Source organism: Pleurodeles waltl, chromosome 1_1 (genome assembly GCF_031143425.1).
Source record: "Pleurodeles waltl isolate 20211129_DDA chromosome 1_1, aPleWal1.hap1.20221129, whole genome shotgun sequence".
In the NCBI taxonomy this organism is placed as follows: domain Eukaryota; kingdom Metazoa; phylum Chordata; class Amphibia; order Caudata; family Salamandridae; genus Pleurodeles; species Pleurodeles waltl.
The window spans coordinates 364,433,272-364,454,588 of record NC_090436.1 but is presented as its reverse complement, the minus strand read 5'-3'; the positions used below and the strand labels follow the sequence as shown (position 1 = coordinate 364,454,588).

General features: G+C 45.6%; 1 protein-coding gene across 1 annotated transcript in view; it reads left to right on the top strand.

The window, feature by feature from the left end:
* Positions 1 to 21,317, top strand: part of SGTB (small glutamine rich tetratricopeptide repeat co-chaperone beta) — a 169,058-nt gene that overhangs the window by 144,293 nt on the left and 3,448 nt on the right. The gene's annotated exons all lie outside the window — the stretch shown is intronic.

Genomic DNA, 21,317 nt, shown 5'->3' with positions numbered 1-21,317 from the left:
GCAAAGGCAGTGTCCTGTGACCCCAACAAGATGGGTGGGGAGGCCAGAATGCTGCCACCTGGGACAAAACAGGGAACTGGCCCCCTTGGGTGGGGGGTAGGCACATGCTAAACCACCACCTCTGCTGGTGTCACAGCTCCCCTGGGGATCGCTCATATATCAATAGAGGATTGCTGCTGACCCCAGGGCATCACTCCCACAGTCCTCTGGTTCCCGGTCTCTCCTGCAGCACTGGCAACAAAGTTCATGTGACAGTTAAGGCAGGGGGGCCCACACTCCGTCACACAGTCCGGAGAAAAAGTAGCACTGCATGGCTGTCCCTTGCATTTGCCCAGGATCAAGTGCGGTCCCCGTGCCCTCGCTCTGGTTTGGGAGGGACCGCGGTCCATTTGCCACTCTGAAGCATGCCCCGCAGTCTTCATCTGTTGCGGCCCCACTTACTTCGATCTGGTCTCGCCTGTCACAGCAGGCTTTCTCTGCCCTCTGGGGCACCGCACCCCTAGTTACCAGGCCTTCAGCAGTTACCTCCGGTCAGCACCTATAGGGCAGGGATCTAGGCAGAAGGCGGCCTCCATAGCACAGACCGGAGGAAGAGGCAAGCACCGGCTGATTGTTACTGGCCCCTGACTGGGATCAGAAGCAGCTCCTGCACTCCGCTCTTTGTAACATTGGGGTCAGCGGACAGACCTTCACCACTGCACAAGCCTCACAGCTCTGCTCCACCGCAGTTGCCGGGGGGACACTCGCTGTAGCTCGTCATGTGGCCACCCCTCCTTGGCAGACCTCAACAATCGGCCTCACCACCGGTTCAAAGGAGGTTACACCTTCCTTCTGAGCTTGACTTCTCCTCACTGCCTGGCTGCCATCTTCTGGGCCTCACGAGGTCAGGGCAATCCCCTAGGTCATATGGAGGCCTTGGTTGTCACATCGGACACAAAAGGACTCTCCGGGGTCCCTGCAGTCACAGCAAGCTGTGCATCCAATGTCTGTGTGGCAATGAGGCAGGATTAAGAAGGATGTGTACGGGCCATGACAGGTGCTACAAAAAACTATGTCTTGGCGGCCATGTTGCCTGGTCACGCCCCTGATCTCCAAGTTAATATAAATGGTGGGACATGGACACCCAAAAAAAAAGAATTAAGGGGTTGGGTCACTCCTAAGATTTTTTTATGCTGTGGAGGGCTGCAGGGAGTGCAGCGACCTCTTGTGATTGGTTGTACTGGTCCATTTTGTGACCTGAAAAATATTTAAGAAAAGACGCAAAAATATGTTTATGGTTGTTTGGAAAAACGCTTTATTTAAAATATTTTGAGCCAATAATTATTATGAAACATTGCTATGTATGTATTTACAAAATATAGTTTTATTATAATTATTGGTGATTTTCAGACAAAGCCAATAGGTCTGCTTTATATATGTTGATGTGCTTACCTCCTGATAAAATCAATAGGCATGCCTTTTCATATTTTATATATCTAAAAATTGGGGTTGGGCACCTGCAGGGGTTTGGACACAGAGCCTGGCCACCAACCATACCCTGCACCCTATCCCCCACCCATGCCACACAAACAAAACAAAGGTTACAAAGATGTTATAGTAAGGTAAAATATAATTTAAAACCTAACATAACTACTGAAACTCACCAGTTATAGTTATCTATAAAGTATGCCCTAAAGAAACTATAACTTGAGCCCTCACCATACACTCCTTGTACCCTCAGATATTATGTCACTCATGATATTTTCAATGACTACATTCATAACATCCTTAATCACATCTGAATTGCCATCATTGAATGATGGCAGCTGTGCGAGTTATACTTGCTTTAGGGCACGAGTTATAATAGTTACTTGAGATAAATACAACTAATTAACATGAGTGTTTATTTTTTAGTTATAATGATATATTGTCACTGAAATATTCACGTAACTATAACAGCACTTTGATCTTTCTTTGTTCAGTGAATTTCTAGCGTTTTTGTAAGGTAAAGTAATATTTTATTACCATCAATGTCCCATGGGCAGTCAGCCCCTAAAGGCCGTGCACAATGTGGGGTCGGCTGCAGGGCCTGTGGCTAAGCCCTGCAATCAACCCCTTGCAGACAGCCAAAACCCATGCCCAGCTTGGCCGCAGGATCTGCCTGCGAGCAGCCAACCCTACGCCGTGCACCGCTGTATGAGGCTGGCCCTCTGTGTAGTGTGCAAAACAAGGCATACGGTGTATGGGGTCCGGGCAACCACATGTTGGTTTACAGAGGTAAAAACTAGACCACCTAATGCTCAAATTGTTATGGCAGGGCAGCCAGGTGCAGAGCGAACCGGTAAGCCAGGAGCTGTGCACAAAGGTGCCCTTGGAGGCAGGAGGTAGGTTGCATTGAGGGTCGCTTGCAGGTCAGCAGGGGCACTCTAGTGGGAGATCCTGGTGTTTTCTGAAGTCCCTCGACTGGGGCTTGCTGTTGGTCCTTTTTCAGTTTAGAGTAGACTGTCCTTCTTGGTGTCTGACGTTAGGTGACCATTACTTGGGGTTATTGCACGGATTGGCCACTGAAGGGTGCAGTGCCACCAAGCTTAGCAAACTGGCAGGGTTTGTCCTCATGGTCCGTCAGTGGAGGGTGGTAGGGCTGCGGTGTGTGGTTCCTTGGTCAGCAGCCAGTCAGTGAGAGATCTTTGGCAATTTTCGAAGTGTGGAGGTTCTCTGGGGTTTGTACAGTCCGTCCAAAGTCCAAGCAACCCCTCAGCTGCAATTGCATAGTCCTGGGTGCAACAGGCAGGGTTTGGCATCTTTTCTTGGTGGAGCAAGACTTCAGTTCTCGAGCCTTGGATCTTCTTTGTTGCTGGTCTTCTTTTGTCCTTGCAATCTGATTACCTTAGGGTCGCTACATCCAAGTGACTACTTCCTGTGGGCAGAGGTCACTTCCCTACACTTGATTGGCTATTTTCCTTCCATACAAGATAGAGGAAAATAAAATGGAGGGGTCACCTCGCATGCAACGCCTTAGGTGTGGTGCAAGCTGAGGCTGACCCCTCCGCCTGTCCTTTGTGTGGTTTTCCCACCGTTGCTCCAGCTAAGAGTTGGGGATTGCAACAGGGGTGGCCCTCTGCTGCTAGAAGCAGGCTTGGGGGTCGAGTTTCAAGGGTGGTAAGTCCTTTGAAGTTCGCTAGCAGGGCAGTGCACATTCCTGAGGGAGGAGTGTTCATACCTCCACCCAGGAAGGGCTTTGTTCCGGGACCCAGAGAGCAGGATCTCTCACTCCAGGGTTTCAGAATCTTATCTGGTGGTGGCAGGCTGGTTGTAACCGGCTAGCAACCATGCCAGGGTAGTTAGCATTTGCAGGGGCCACCTCTAAGTTGACCCCTTGGTAAATTTTGTAATAAATACAATACTGGTACCAGTTTGGATTTATCATTCTGAGTTGTTTGATACCAAACAACCCAGGGATCAGAGTAGCCATCATGTAGCTGTGAAACACGTACTGACCACGTACTGACCAGTGTCCAGCAGATGCATTAAAATGGCTGCTCTGTTCACTTACTGTGCCCCCGGTTTGGCAGGGACACAGTAGGGGCATATTGCTCAGGCATCTATGCCCTCCCATACAGTATAGTGCACCCTGCCTTAGGGCTGGAAGGCCAGCCATAGGGGTGAATTACCTAGAGTGCATGCAGAGTAGTGGACAGGGCACACAGGGTGAGTGCCATGTCGAGTTTGTCTTTTAGGATTGCATAAGAACACACAGCCTGCAATGGCAGTGTTGGGTGCTTCTGGATGCATGGCCCTAGAGCAGTGGTCTCCAAAGTTTCACAATTATTTTATAAATATTGCAATGTTTAAATATGTCTAGACCTATTTAAACATTGCAGTTAAGTACTGTTCCCTTTTTAAAAATGCTATAACATGCTTCTGTGTAAAACAAAGCTCTGTTATCTGTATAATGCTTCTTTTGGCCAGAGCCTGGTGCACCCCCTGGGATCACTTGAGGCCCCCCTAGAGGGGCCTGCCCCCCAATTTGAAGACCTCTGCCCTAGAGGGTGGCACAATCGGTGCTGCTGCCCTCAGGAGCCTACCCTTAATACTCCAGGGACCTATAGTGGCAGCTAAAGGTGTTGCCAATGCATCACAACAGTCTTAGGGAAAGAGTTCTGCCCCAGGGAACCTGGATAGTAGGGGCCCTGGCACTAACACTTTGAGACTACATTAAATACCAGGCAAAAAGTGGGGGCTACCCATGACAAAAGAAGCCTTTTCTCACAACCACCTTCTGGCATGTGCAGTGTGCGGTTAGTCTCACAGGACCTGCCTGGACTCTGACGAAGTCAGTAAGTCTGTCTAAGAGTTACAACACCAAAATGTAAAAATGTGAACCTATTTGCTTTATAGAAGGGATGAGCGTATTACTATACATAACACCGATTGATCCTCTTTCTCCAAAAAACCCAAACTTTTTTATTCAATGTGTATTTAAGTAATTCACACAATTCAGTGTTTATTAATATCGATTAGTATAAAAAATGTGGATGAAAAATGTTAAAATCATAAGTCAGAGACTTATTGATTTTTAAAAAAAATAAAACCAACATGTCTCTGAGTGTTTCTTTAAAAATATTTGGCACAGAAAATGCAAATAAAAACAACCACAAGAAGACCTACACTCCAGCTGAAAGGCATAGAACTCCAGCTTGGAGTGCTTTAAAAATATGGTAAGTTCTCCAGGGATCATGGATTAAATGACCCCAGAAGGTGGAGTGCGCAGCACCACTCCCTGAGCCTTTACAGCCCTTGATGCTCCATCCCCTAGGGCCTTCCTTCTTTAAGGGGGAGGAGATATGCAGTCCCCCTCCCCATGTAGTAAGGGCCACGGGGACTGTTGGACCTGGCCCTTTTTGCAGGGTTATCATCAACTTTTTCCCTTCTTCCACCTATTTTGGCTGACCTGTTTTTGTTGGCTTTAGGATTCTGAGCACTTTACCACTGCTACCAGTGCTAAAGTGCATGTACGCTCTGTCTAAAATGTATTGGTGATTGGTTTCTCCATGACTGGCATATTTGATTTACTAGTAAGTCCCTAGTAAAGTGCACAGTGTGTGCCCCGGGCCTCTAAATCAAATGCTACTGATGAGACTGCAGCACTGTGTGTGCCGCCCACATGAGTAGCCCTGTAAACGTGTCTCATACGTGCCACTGCAGTGACTGTGTGGGCAGTTTTAAACTGCTATTTCGACCTGGCAAGTGGACCCACTTGCCAGGCCCAAGCCTTCCCCTTTACTACATGTAAGTCACCCCTGAGGTAGGCCCAAGGCAGCCCCATGGGCAGGATGCATTGTACTTAAAAGTTAGGACATGTACTGGTGTGTTTCATATGTCCTTATAGTGAACTGCTGCCAAATTAGTTTTTCACGATTGCAATGACTATCTCTCCCATAGGGTAACATGGAGATTGCTTTGAAATATCTTTTAAGTGTAATTCCGTTGGGAGCAGATGAGATATGGAGTTTGGGGTCTCTGAACTCACAATTTAAAAACCAGCTTCGCCATAAGATGAATTTTTGAATTCTAAGTTTAAAAATGCCACTTTTAGAAAGTGGACACTTTCTTGCTTAACCGTTCTGTGCCACTCGCTGTCTGTGGAATACTCATCTGAGTCAGTATGACAGTGGGCTGTTTGTGAAGTCACTCTAGATGGTCACAAAAAAGGGAGCTGAGGTGTGCCCTGTATTTCCTAATGGGCCTTCCGGAGCTAGAGTGGTGGGAAGAGCTGACACTTGCACCTGAATAGGGCTGTGCCTGTCCTTATACAAAGCAGTCTCCAACCCCCTGGAGTGTGTCTAGAGCCATGGTAAGAAAGGCAGGGTCTTCTGCACTACAAAGACATCTCTTTGAAGTTTGCCTACTTCAAAAAGACAGAAATGGGTATAAATATTGGACCTCTGACCCCCCAAAGTTAGAACCCTTCTGGACTGAGGACATTCTGCCAGGAAAAAGAGCTGGATGCTGTAGGAGGGAATGCTACTCTGCCTGATGCTTTGCTGTGCTGACCAGCTGCTTGCTGCTTCAGTCCTGGGAGTGAAAGGACTGGACTTTGCTTTCTACATCCTGCTTCCAGAGGTTCTCCAAAGGCTTGGACTGAGCTTACCTCCTGTTAAGACATCTCAGGGACATCAAAGACTTCATCTGCCACCACCTAGGCTCTCATGCTTTTAGTCCTGACTTGACAAGTGGTGCCAAATCCAATTCCTCTGCCCTTGAGAATGAGTTCTGCTGGAAGCAAGAAGAAACCAAGCGCATTGACTGCAGATCGACTTAGGGACCGGCGCTGCTATCCGACTCCACGCCACTGTTTGGTCCGGAGCCGGGGTCCACGATGAGTGCAACAACTGCAATGACACCTCCGCAGCACTCCTATTTCCCACCACAGTGCAGTGTCACCGATGTCCATGACACCCAATGCCGCCACAGCACATGTGGCCCCATGGGGTGATCGCAACACCGCAAAGTGAACGCCTCACATCTTGACCTACCAGGTGCTGGAGCAATCTGAGTTTCCCTGCCTGGAAAGAAAAGACTGCTCCCACCTGGCGGGAGCATTTGGAAAGCCCCTACCAGGTGGGAGCAGACAAGTTTTTCTGCTTGCGCTTTTGCGAGCAGGGAAACTACAGTGATTGATTCGGTCCTGGGAGATGGGGTCCCTGGGGCCTTTACATGCTTGGATGGGGGGCTTTTTGACCCCTCCCCTCTTATTTACAAATTGACCCAAGGGATTGGGTACCCAGGTCCCATTAGTGGCTAGAGGAAGGGGACCATGTGCCTCTTACCCCCATAAATATCTATTAGCCCCGGGGGATGGGATCCCCAGGTCATATACAGGCTTGGAACGGGGTGGGGCATATGCCCTCCCCATTAATTTTAAATTGGCCCCAGGGAATGGGATTCCTCAAGGCTGGAGGGACACACGGGGAGGGGTCCTGTGCCTCCCTCCCCTTTGTTATTCACAGCCTCTCCTGGCTGCCATTTCACATTTTTATTTATATATGCCACAATCCTAGGGTTTCCCGTGGGACTCCCATGGGATTTGCAACTGTATCATTTTTATTTTTTATTTTGGCACCTCTAAAACCCTCTAACAAGAGCTGAGGACAGGGTATCCCTACCCTGCTCCCTTATATTTTTTGCTTTAGCTTACTAAGAACAGAGAACTAATTACCTGAGTCCTGTAATGGTTGCCTGCAACATCTTTCCTAATGTTACAGGCAGCCAATCGTAGCGCCTGCTCTCCCCAGATCTGTTCCTTTGAAAAGGAAGGAAAAAAAAGCCCTCTTGGCCAATAAGATCATTCAATTTTTTCAAAAATGGGTTTTTGGGGCTCTCATATATACAATTTCAGACAATACAACTGACTGTGGGGTAAAGGCATGCGTTGTAAAGCCCTGCGTTATAATGTAATATATTCTTTTGGGAGTGATGTCTTCTTACGCTGAAGTAGTCTCACACTTGAAGTGTGCTTCGTAAGGTAGTGATCACAACCAGAGGGTCAATTTGAAGGATCTGGTGTTGGCATAGGCCAAAACTCTGTGTGCTTCACTATTGTGGAAAAGCAGGAACTTGTTGCTCAGCAGGTCTTTGCTCGACTCTCCCTTTGGTAGGTGACCATAACCCCAGATGCCTCGCTCACAGAGAGGGAAAATTCACCTCCACCACAACTGTTTTGGGCATTCCTTATGTGGTGAGAACAATGAGGCAATTATCCATGATATTGACCGTAGGGGTTCCAGCCTGGCTCAGTCATCCCTGGTATTCCTTGCTCCTGGAAATGTCGGCCACAAAAGAAACTGCAGCTAAAGGCAGACTTTGTCACTCAGGATCAAGATCCGCTCGGACATCAAGAACCCATATAGTTCAATCTGGAAATTATGCCCCTGAAGTCCTATAGTTTCGGTGCCACAAGCTGTCAGAGGAGGGCATGTCTTTTCTGTGTGCTTGGACTGATCATGTTTTCCCTTGTTTTTGAAGATATAACAATTACATTTTCCAATAAGACGACCTCACTGCTTGTGCTAAATTGCCAAAATTGAGCCAAGGAATCCTTACAAGAGTGCAGTTCACCTTTTTTGCAGCAGATTGGTTGGGCTTTGTGGGAGTCACTTCACAATCTGTATGTATTATATATTAGTTACTGTTTAATGTATATTTTGTACAATTATTTTCTTTTTAATATAATATATAATGAAGTTCGCAAGTAGATTCAGAAATGTTCATATTTATGAGAGTTATGTAGCTACACCTATAATATTTCTGAATCCCATGTAAAACCTGCAGCGTAATTCTCATATTCCTACCTTTGTCTTCTGAGCTTTAGTAATATAAATATCTGTAGTTATGTAACTATATGTCATTAATTTAGATGCCACTGTAGGACACTGTAATGTTCCATAGAAGTACAGTGGTGTTGTCATTTTCCCCTGTGTGTCGTGTCTTTTATTTCTTCCCTCAGCCTTCCCTCATGTGTCTGTGCGCGCGGCTGACGCTGAGCGCTGGGGTTTTGGAATGTTGGGGGGAGGGAGAGGGGGAGAACGACGGTTGGGGGCATTCATGTGAGGAAATCAATAAAGAAGGAGATGTTTACCTCACTTTCCGTCTCCTCATCATTACAACACCTTGGACCACATGTTGCCATAGTACTATAAAGAGCAAACCTTGAAACTGATAGTATTATAATGATGTAGATATTGCCTACTGTTATGTGTCTGAAAAACATTGTGTTAACTGCTGAATGTGGTTGGTATATACTCTCTTCATGAATTTTAGACGATTTACTGTGATATTTAGAAATCCTGGGAGAGGACTCCACAATAGCAGACACTGTACTCTGATTGTCCTCCTCCCCTATTTTAGTTTGCTTCATTGTGGTGAAATCGAGCTGACTCTCTCTAATTTGCACAATATAACATGCCACTGTAGTGTGCGTGTAGTGGGAGCAAGATCCACTGATTACTTTTGTTGATAGTTATTGACATTGGTGATAATAAGTTTAGTTAGGTATGGCCCCTGAGTTTGTGATTCGATTTTACTTGGGACACTTAGGGCCTGATTTAGATCTTGACAGTATTACTGAAGTCCCACCTTGGCGGTGGGCCAAATTACTCTGTCGACGGAGTTCTGACCACCATATCTAGATGCATTGTGGCTGAGCTGCCGACCGCCTTGACTGAGCGCTGTTCTAAATGTCAGGCAGGCGGGCTCCTGCCAGACATATTTAGATGTAACAGTTCTGAAGGCATTGTTCTGGTGTGGATTTCTGACAGAGGGAGCCCGTCGCAAGAGCCAATGTACAGTGGAAATGGAAAAAAGGCAAGTAACACACAGTCTATATACATTAGACATGTATGTTCTCCTGCATAACACACTACATACACACTGTGATCCCATGCCATTCCGCATCACAACACATACAATCAGAAAACACACAATGTCATACATCCTACAACATAACATATACACACACTATTGATACTATTCCCACATATAACACAACTATAACTACCAAACAAGTACACACTCATCTACACAAACACATGCACAAAAAAGCACAACTACATACCACAAAGACCACAACCAAACAATCACACTCACCTGAATGTTGCACACAGCAACACAACACACAACCAACCATCCACAACAAACATCAGATCCACATAAAAGTGGCATGCATATAGACACAACCACATCACCCACTCCAGCTCCCTCAACCAACCAATCCACTCCCACCCCTCCCAAATAACAGCTTTGAGATGCCAGATATGTGCCCAATAGATGCCAATTCATGAGGAGGACCGTCCTGGACTATAGGCAGGAGATAAGTGAAGGGCAACAGAGCCTAGGGGAAATTGTACCATCCAAACATTTTTCACTGCCACATTTGGGTTACATTGCCAAAAGAAATTAATTGAGAGTAAGAGTACATGTATGATGACTTGAGTCCAACTTTCACACAGTGTGTCCCACATTTTGTACTGCTTTACAGTTCATTGTGTCATTGGAATAGAATTGGTGTTCCAATGACATACATGTACTGGCTCACGTTCCCAACTAGAAGTACTATATTACACTTACAGGTCCCATTGCAAAGTGCACACATGGACATAGTTTACAATTATGATGTACGTTTTTATTTAGGTGCAAGCATTAATTTGGAAATGAACACTGAATACTTACACCAAAAAAGAAAATGGTGAATGTCATCAATATATATATATACAGGTGGGTCTACATAAATGCCTGACACAGTGGATTACAGACATATGCTTGTCACAAGCTGCTTTCAAAATTATTCCTGTGACATGTATATTACTGCACTGATTGCACATTAATGTTACGTGAGCGCACAACTTTCACAAGTAAAATGGTATGATGACCTTTGAGTCTGGCGACGATGGGGTCGTGTTTCCTTGTGGTCCGGTGGCAGCAGCAATGGCAGGGCTTGTCCGGTTGGGTTCTAGTGGAAAACGGAAGTGAAAACGGAAAAAAAGGTAGGGTTTTACCTAATTTCTGTTCCAATTCGCCATCTCAGATGTGTAGGATACACCGCCACAGTTGCCTTGGCGGGAAGGCCCATCGTAATTTGCTTGGCAGGAACAGTGGCAGGAGTATCGCTGCCAGTCACTATTTCCAATGGCGCCGTCCGCGCTGGTGTAGATTTCTGGTGGAGTTGGGATGATTCTGATGGGCTGTCATCTATGGGTCTGCCAACATTTAAGTATAGCGGGTGGAAGTCCAGGGCGGCAGAAGGGAGATCTGACGGAAAAACTGGGAACGATTACACCAAGATCTATACAGCAGTTTTTAGGATATGCCCCCGTACACTATAATAGTAGTGGCTCAGTGCAGTGCCTTATATTGGTCAAATATGTGTTATGTTTCATAAAGCTTTAGGATGAAATAGGCCTATTTCCAGCCCCCAGTCTTAAAGCTGTGTGGTGTTCCCCTGTTGTTATGACTTTATTGGGATTTTCATGGTGCACATGTGCCTTTGGAATATGGCTCAGATATATACAGGACCCCCTTGCATTGAGGTTTTTGAAAGCAATATACCGTTACGTCTGCTGGACTCTTCTGGTTGCAGGGATATACATGGTTTGTAGGTTCATCAAGAACCCTAGGTACCCAGAGCCAATAAATAAGCTGCACCTTGCAGTGGATTTTCAGTGTAGACAGGTATATAGCAATTCATTTGGTAAAAGTTTAAGAGTGAAAAATAGGTATCAAGGAAACCTTTGTATTTCCAAAATGGGCAAAAGATAAGGTGTTGAGAAGCAGTGGTTATTTGCACATCTCTGAACTCGGGGTCCCCATAATAGCATATGACTTACAGGGCATTTCTCAAATAGACTTCTTTTTTACACACTGTCTTACATTTGGAAAGGAAAAATGTAAATAGAGACAATGGGCAATAATACGTGTTCTTCTATTCTGTGTTCCCCCAAGTCTCCCGATAAAAATGGCACCTCACTTGTGTTGGTAGGCCTAGTGCCCGCAACAGGAAATGCCCCAAAACACAACATGGAAACATCACATTTTTACATTGAAATTTGATGTGTTTTTTGGAAAGTTCGTAGCTGTGGATTTTGGCCTCTATAGCTCAGTCGGCACCTAGGGAAACCTACCAAACCTGTGCATTTAGGGGAACTCAGGATGAGGTAACTTGTGGGAATCTCACCAGGTTCTGTTACCCAGATTCCTTTACAAACCTCAAAATGTGTCTAAAAATATTTTTCCCTCACATTTCGGTGCTGCAAAGTTCTGGAATCTGACAGGAGCCACAAACTACCTTCCACCCAGCATTCCTCTGAGTCCCGCAATAAAAATGGTATCTCACTTGTGTGGGTAGGCATAGTGGCCGCGACAGGAAATGCCCCAAAACACAACATGAACACATCATATTTTTTTTAAATAAAAACTGACCTGTTTTTTGCAACATGCCTAGCTGTGGATTTTGTCCTCTAGCTCAGCTGGCAACTAAGGAAATCTAGCAAACCTATGCATTTTTTAAAGCTGGACACCTAGGGGAATCCAGGATGGGGTGACTTGTGGGGCTCTCACTGGGTTCTGTTACCCAGAATCCTTTGCAAATCTCAAAATGTGGCTAAAAAAACACTTTTTCCTCACATTTCGGTGCTGCAAAGATCTGGAATCTGAGAGGAGCCACAAACTTCCTTCTAACCAGTATTCCCCCACATCTCCCTATAAAAATGGCACCTCACTTGTGTGGGTGGGCCTAGTGCCAGCTACAGGGAACAGTCCAAAACTCAACATGGACACATCAAAATTATCTATTACAAAAGTACCTGTTTTTGCAAGGGGGCCATCTAGGGAAACCTACCCAGACATTTCTGAAAACTAGACACCTGAGGGAGCCCAGGGAACTGTGACTTGCGTGGATCCCCCAGTGATTTCCTACCTAGATTCCCATGCAAACCTCAAATTTAGCTAAAACAAAAAATCACATTTTCTCCACATTTCTGGTTGGGATCACCACACCGGCAACAAATTTCCTATCACTCAACGTTCCCCTCAGTCTTCCAATAAAAATGATACCTCACTTGTGTAGGTGGGCCAAGTACTTGTGGCAGTGAAGGGCCAAAAACATGTCAAAACGGAGGGGGAACCAAAGTGGGTCCAAAAGGGCAATTTGGAAAAAAGGATTTTAGGCTGACAAGTGGGGCAGAATTTTTATCAGTATAGCTGCGACAGTGCTGGGTGATAGGAATTTTGTGGATTCCAGAAGGTTCCATCACAAAAATGTTAGGAAAATGCATGATTTCAAGCAACGTTGGAGGTTTGCAAGGCATTGTGGGTAAGAAAATGGTGTGGGGTACATGTGAAGCCAACCACCCTGGACTCACCCAGATGTTTAGTTTTCAGATGTGTCTATGTCTGGTAGATTTGTATAGGTGGCAGCGTGCCAAAGTCCAAAAAGTGCAGTGGCTCACCATTCCAAGTGTGACAATATTGGGAGTTAGCCAGGCTCTCTTGGCCCAAAAGTAAAATCAAAACCCAAAATAATCAAATGTCCTCTTGCTTGCCATTTGGATGAGATGCTTTAGTTTGCAGGGGGGGATGAAAGACTGTTACCCCCTTCACTTGGGGTGAGGGGCATAACTATGCCCATACTGGTTGGAAGCCCCCACCCCTCTTTTTAAAAAAAAAATTCCCTGTCATCTAGTAGGCTTTCTGTTCTTCCGGGGAGTGTATCGGGGCTAATTACTCCATCTGCCAACCGGTGGGCAGAAGGACTTTGTCCCCATTTATTTGGGGTAGGAATATGGCCAAACTTCTACCCTCTTTTTTTCTTTAAAAAAAATCTTCCCTAGTGTCTACTGGGCTTTCTGCCTCTCTTGGGGGAAGATGAGCCTTACAAAAAATATGCCGATCTGCCCCCAGAGGGTAGAAATGGCCATTATTTATGTGCCCCAGGGAGAGCGACCCTTTCCCAAAGGGACACCCCCCCACAAGCAAAAAACACGCACTGATCTCTGGTACCTAAGTGGTTTCTGCCCCCCTTGGGGGCAGATGGTCCTAATAAAAATATGCCCCATGGGGAATGGCCCTTGCCCAAGGGGCCGCTCTCCTAATGTAAAATAAAATGTACCAAAAAATCCCTGGCATCTAGTGGCTTCTGCCCCCCTAAGGGGCAGATGGGCCTAATTAAAGTAGGGCGATCTGCCTCCAAAGAGGAGCAGAAATGGCCTAATATATTATGCCCCGATGGGGAGCGACCCTTGCCTAAGGGGCCGCTCTCCTTATGTAAAAAAGTTGTTAAAAATCCCTGGTGGCTAGCGGTTTCTGCCACCTTTGGGGGCAGATGGGCCTAATTAAAATAATCCCATCTGCTCCCAAGGGGGGCAGAAATGGCCTAAATTATAATTGCTCCCTTGGGGAGCAACACTTGCCCAAGGGGCCACTCCCCTTATACATCAACAAAACAAAAAACAACTTCCTGGTGTCTAGTTGGCATTCCTGCAGCAGCTGCAGGAATGCTCAGAGAGACCTGAAAGGAAAAGTCTTTCCTTTCATGCCTCTCCGACCTGCCCATTCCCCCGTCCTGAGGAGAAACAGCCAAGCTTCCAGCGTGTCAGGGTCAGCGACCATTAATGAGGTCAGCATGTGATCGGGCGCTGATGTCATCAGATGTCACTTGGGGGGGATCGGGGTTACAGAGGAAGCACTGCCACTGCAATCCATGCTGGGGGGGTGTTTGGTGGCCCCCAGGGGGAGCGCTACCACTGCCCCGCAAGTCACAGCCAGGACGTAACGGTTACATCTTTGGCACAGCAGCGCTGTGCCACAGGACATAACTGTTTGGCATGGAAGGGGTTAAAGTTACAGAAATGTTTTATTTTAACCAATCAGGATCTATGTTGTAGAGATTCAGGATTTGATTTACATGTTGGTGGATGAGTTATTCCATCACAACGGTTACCGATATTCCGTCAAAATATAAATTCATAGAATATAGTTTGATTTATATTTCGGTGGATGGGATATTTGTCACTTTTGTGACTGAGTAACCTGTCTGCCAACATCTAAATCAGGCCCTCAGTCTGGACATTGAGGGGCACATTTATGAGAGCTTTGCGCCATGCTTGCACCACGCAACGTAGTACTTGTGTGACGCAAACCTCTAACTCAGATTTTTTTAAGCGACGCAAAGCCATTTTGCATGGCTTTGAATGGCTTAAAAATCTGGAGTAAAAAAGTGCAGCGCAAATCACTGCATTGCTTTACTCTGCACAAGGGAGGCGTTCCCCGGGCATTGCATGGGTGTTCCCAAGCAACTCCCATGTCTTTTGACGCACTTCCAGGTTTTCCAAACCTGGTAAACCTGGGAATGCACGAAAAGATACGCCTCCTCAGGAGAGGTGTAAGTGGCGAAAAGTCTTTATTTCTCTTTGTTACTTCCTCTTTCTATGTGCTGCATTCCACAACACAATAGAGGAATATGCCTTTAAGGATTGTTTTTGTGCAGAAAGGTCTCCTTCTGGCACAAAAACAATCCTGCATGCAAGCAGGCACCCTTTCACTGTGGTGTAAGAGTGCCTGTGTTGGTGCTAGGCAGCCCATTGTGCATCAGCGCTGGGGGAAATGACAGAAATGCCTTAAATATGGCACATTCCTACCTTTTTCCAGTGATGCAGTGCGGCAAGGTAACTTTCTGTACTGCGCCACTTTGCCATAAATATGGTCCTGAGTGATTTAATGTAAGTTGGCTATGAAATTCAGTGTTGCCTAGCTTATGCTTCATTTGGATCTGGGAGAAAGAAAAAGTTTTTTTCAAATAGCTCCCTGCTGGATATTGGGGCAATTTATATCCACTATTTCTTAATTAAAGTGATATCATCAATTTTATATATATTTCCCTACAGGCGCAATAGAGGATATGTTTGAGTTCAGTATTACTGTTATTGTTATTGATAGGGAGTCTGCATGCTGTATCCATTAATGTCCTGGGTAGGAGGGTCACATGCCTGTATCTAAATACTAGAAAAAATAGGAAGGGGCAGTGGTTTAATTTAAAAAAATGCCTACTACAGTTGGTCTCGATTTAAGTATGGTATATATCAACACCCAAACTATCTTTGCCAGGAAAAAATAAGGCCCATATTTATGAAAATGGATGCACAACTACGCTACAGCAGTTGTGCATCAAAAAATGTAACACAAGCTAATGCCATTCCTTAGCTACATCTATGTATCATATTAAATAAAAGACGCACAATGGCACTAAGGAATGGTTAGCGTCATAGCAAATTACACTAGCTGGGGCTGGAAGACGTTAGAAAAAATGGAGCTAGTGGGTCAAAAATTATGCTACACTGATTAGCGCCAAAAAATCTCCCGCTAGTCAGCCAAGCATCATTTTTGGACGCACATGCAGCCAAAAAATTACTCCTGTCTAAGTATAGACAGAAGTCATCATCACAACCCCAATGCCCACCACAAGGGACCAGTGTCCCCAGGACAACCCCAACAGAACCAGTGCCAACCATGGGGGTCCCCTTTTAAGGGGCCCCCAGTGGCACACAACAGTTCTGCATGTCAGCTTACCAGGGATGGGCTCCCTCCACCTGTAGTGTCCCTGTGGTGTGGGTGGTGATGATGCTGGCAGTTGGGGTGGGCATCTGTGTGCCCAAAATAGTGACACCATGGTGGACTCAAAAGTGTTTACCTTTGTAAATGTGCCTACCATCCTTTTAATGCCTGGTCTGACCAGGTGTTACATTTTGACGATAATCAAGCTTAGTGTCATTTTGTGGCTCCGCCTCCTATGTGCGAGTCATTTTAGTGTAGGGAGGTAAATATAGCACAAGGGGGCTAGCAAAATTTTTTGGAAGGGAACGTCTACCTTGCATATCATTGTCACAGTGTGACGCAAGGTGGGTTGGCGCTTCCAGAAAATGATGCAAACTCATATTTTGACCCTAGGCGGCTCTAGCATCAAAATATAAGTATGGAGTTAAATTAGAGCCACTTTAGCTTTAAAAAAAAAAAATGACCATAAGGCGGTACTAACTTTTCATAAATATGGGCCTAAGTCTGGTAATCTAAGAAATGTGCAACTTTTTTTCATGCCGCCTAAATGGTTCATCAAACTGTTGACTTCTGCATAATTAAGAGGTACTGGATGAACACTCCAAGGGCATTTAGTTTGAGGTTTCTTGTATTTGAAATCGTAGTAAATGAGCCCAGATGTTTCACAAGTGGCAATAAGGAGAACCTTAGTATACTCAAGACATTAGTAATTTCAGTTATTCATGACCAAACTCCAAGTCGCAAAGGTTGATTCATTGATTGGGTGATTTTATTACAAGACCGGGGGCTCATATTATGCCAAACTTTTCTTACTTTATTAAATAGCAGCCAAGAACTACGTATCCCAGAAACCCTGGGAAAGAAACTACAGAACTACATCACAATGGGGCTAACCAATCACACAACGAGCCCCCTCATAACAATCTTGACTGAGAGCACCAAGTCCTCTTTTCTTGCTGCTCACAGTCAAGATAAGTACTCTGCTCGCCGTCTTCTTTACATTTTATACGATTTATGTGTTGTATTTATTGTGTATATATATTTTATCTGTGCCTTATTTGTGCTCTATTATTGCGCTTTGCTCTTTTTTTATACGCATTTTCGCGTGCCCCTCCTTTCATGCGCTTGCTTGCGTTCGTGCGGCATTTTCGAAAGTTTGTTAAAGTTCGTTTCACATTCATTCTTACCTCGCGTCGTTCCTCGCTCCGCTGCTTCCAGTCAGCAGTGCCACGGAGCGGAACGATTTTGCCTGCCTTGCGGCTGTTTCCAGTATCTCCACGCTGCTTTCGATGCAGGCTTTCCTGTCTGCCCTTCATTCCTGGGTTCCGCCCATGTCACTCCCCCAGCCAGCCTCTCAGTTAGACACGCCCTATTCATTGTGCAGTCATTCTTTTAACCCCTCAGGTTCTGGGTTTTCTGCTCGTTGGACAGGATTCCTGTCTTAATATTAGTACAACATATTTTCTCAGTATTTCAAGTAAAAAAAAAAAATGTTTACACTACAATTATGTCTGAGGATGATCAGGCTCAGTCCATGAAGGACAATTTAAAATCCTTTATCAAGGATTTGGTTCAACATGCGGTCTCTGTATCTATGTGGGATATTTCTAAGAACTTTGAAGCTTCTTTATCTAAAATGCTTCAGAACTCCAAGGTTAATCCTCCTTTGAGAGGATGGAAACGTGCGGCAACCCCTCATATGCCTTCCAAAGGCGTTTTTTGTTAAATTTGGGCCTCTGACGCGAGAGGAGAATTCTTTGGGGCTCCCTTCCTCCCCCCAACATCTTACATTTAAGGGACACAGACAGTGATAGGAACGACGTCTTACAAGACGCTATGATTGACGATACTTATGATGATGGGCCTTCAGAGAAAAGGCATAAAATTTCTCCTTCTATGAGTTCCCCTCATTTAGTGTCTGAAGATCTGGTGGATCCCGATGGTGAGCCCATGTTTGACACTACGTCAATTCACCATCCTAATTCGTCGGAGTGATTTCCTTCCGACCATGTTTCGGACTACGTATCCTTTTACCTCAGACATGCACTTGATAAGACATCTAGGAACAAATTGAAGTCCAAATGTCCTAGACCTTTCCTTCCCTTTAAGGTGGCTGATACTGCCTCTATTGATCCCAATATGCTTTTGTTTTTTACAAAATTTGGGAAGGATCCCAAGAAAGGGGTTGATCATGCCTGGTCGAACTGCCACGACAGACTTCTGGACCTTGCAGGTCCTCTGACTAGAATGTTTGATCTGGCTTAGGAAGCAAAAATGGAGGGCACTCAAGTGGACCCGGAGATGCTTTCAAACTGGGCTCCATGAGCAGTATGTATGTTAGGCAATGCCAACGCACATATTTCACAGAAACGACGCAAAAGCCTTTTGCTCAGGATTGACCCCAAACTCAGCTCTTTAGCTTCCAAGGAGGAAGGTCTCAATGCAGAGGGCCTTCTCTTTGGTGATTCCTTTATCAAGGAAATGAGCAAATACAGTATGTCTCTACTTTCAAATCATTGGACAAAGCCCATTCATCAATTAAAATAATTTTTTCCTAGTGGGTTTTTGGAAGGGCCGGTAAAGGAAGGGGTCGATTTGCCAGCCGTTATTCAGAAAGAGGGCAATCCTTCGGCAGAGGCTCCTACGTCCAAGGCAACAAACTCGATGTCTATCAGGGATACAAACCCCAGTTCTATCCCTGCTGGTTCCGTGGAGTCCGCGGCAGGGGATACAGATCCAAAGGAGACCAACTCGCAGGTAAGAACTTCCAGTTCTGGCGTTCTTCCAGTAGGAGGCAGACTGGGCTTATGTTAAAATGCTTGGCTTTCCATAACTTCAGATCCTTGGGTGATCCAAAAGGTTCAAGGCTACTGCATGGAGTTGTACCAAGTACCTCGTCAGTCTTATCTGCCTCGTCCTCTCCTTTTTTCCCCCCAAGACCAATTTTGTCTGGTTCACGAAGAAGTACAATCTTTATTGACAAAGCAGGCTATCGAACACGTTGTTTACGACCCCTCCGGGTTTCTCAGTGCCATCTTTTTAGTTCAAAAGAAGAACAAGAAACATCGACCAGTTATAAATCTAAAAGAATTCAACAATTTTTTCATATACCATCATTTCAAGATGGAAACTATCCTCCATCTCAGAGATCTCCTCCTTCACAACAATTGGTTGGTTCGTATAGATCTTCAGGACGCCTATCTTTCGGTACCTGTCCGTCCCTCCTTCAGAAAGTTTCTTCAGTTGCAGTGGGAGACTTCTTTCTTTCAGTTCAGAACTCTCCCCTTCGGTCTTTCATCGGCCCCTTGGTGCTTCACCAAGATCCTCAAGCCAGTGGTGGCCTTCCTCAGAGCTCAAGGTATAAGACTTATCGTCTATCTCAACTACTTTCTTATCATGGCACAGGACAGGTCCTCCCTCATATCTTCAAAGGTCCGTCCTAATCCCTTCCCAATGTCTCGAGTTTCTGGGGTTTTAAGTCAATACAACAGAGTCAGTTCTTCAGCTTCTTCACCACAAGGTGTCCTTGATAAAGAAAGATTTGTCACGCCTTGTCCGTCCCTTGTTGTTCCCTCAGATCCCTAGCTCATCTGGGAGGCCTTCTTTCTTCCTCCATTCAGGCCATATTTCCTGGTCCCCTTCATTACAGGGCCCTCCAGAGGTTGAAAATCCATCACCTTTGCAAAGGCCTCATCTACTCGGATCCGCACAAGATGTGGTCTACTCTCGACTGGGAGTCCATGGTCCGTTCAGGAGTCTTCACTGCACATCAACTGTTTAGAGATGCTTGCAGGCTCCTTTGCCATCCAGTCCTTTACAAAAGACAGGGTAAAGTGCTCCATTCTTCTGAGAATGGACAATCAACCTGCAGTAACGTACATAAACCGCCTAGGAGGAACAAGATCCAAACCCTTGTCTCTCCTGGCCAAGAGTCTCTGGGAGACAAAAACATTTCAGTCAAAGCAGAATACCTCCCTGGCAAACTGAACGTAGTGGCAGATTGGTTCTCCAGACATACCCAAGACTCAAGCGATTGGCATCTTCACCCTTCCATATTCAAGCTCCTTTCTTCTCTCTTCGGAACTATGTCCATAGACCTCTTCGGTTCAAGGATCAATTCTCAACTTCCTGCTTTATTCAGTTGGAGACCAGCTCCGTTAGCCTTGGCCACGGATGCTTTCCTACAAATATGGCCTCCCTCCCTCCTGTACGCCTTCCCCCCTTCCTGTTCATTGCTCGAGTCCTGGCGCACGCCCACAGACAACATTCTTCCCTGGTTCTTATCACTCCATTCTGGCAGTCTTAACCTTGGTATCTGACCCTTTTGGAACTTTCCTCGGACCTTCCAGTTTTGATACCTCTGTTTCCCGATCTTCTCTTGAACCCTCAGGGTCAACCCCACAACCTCATAATAAAGGGTTCTCTGTATCCGATAGCTTGGAGAATTTCAGGGCTTCCTGGAGAACCCCAGGAATTTCGGAGGACGCTGTCCAGTTCATTCAGCAATCCTGGGCTCCGGGTACTTCAAGAGTCTACCGCTCCGCTTGGTCAGTGTGGTGTAGCTGGTGTGTGGACAGGAATTCCAATCCCGTTTCAGCAGATGTTACCTCAGTGGTACATTTTCTGGCTTCCCTGGTCTCCCAAGGTAAAGCGTACCGTACTGTGAATACCTATAGATCTGCAATCTCCTCAGAACATGTCAGAGTGGATGGAAGACCGGTTGGGGAACACCCTTTGGTTTGCAGACTTTTAAAGAGAGTACGTTTTTCTAAAGCCCCTGTTCCTAAATACAATGTCATGTGGGACGTGGACTCCGTTCTTCGTCTTCTTCTTTCATGGCCGGACAATGCTGATTTATCCTTGAAACATTTGTCTGCTAAATTGACCATGCTCCTCTGTTTAGTTTCTATTAAACGTGTTTCAGATGTCAAAGCTCTGGATGTTTCCTCCTTTCAATTCTCTACATAGGTAATTGTTTAAAAACGTATGTTTCTCGAACTGCAAATCTCAGGGTTCCTTCCTCCTCTCAGTTGCTTATTTCATTTCAGAAGCCTCACAAACCTGTTTCAACCCCCACCTTGGCTCGTTGGGTGAAATGGCTTATGTCCTTGGCTGATGTTCCTACCATCTCTTATGGTGCCCATTCAGTAAGAGGAGCTACGGCTTCTCGTGCCTTTTGGGTAGGGGCTTGTTTACATGATATCCTCATGATCTGCAGATTGGTCAAACTTTAGTAT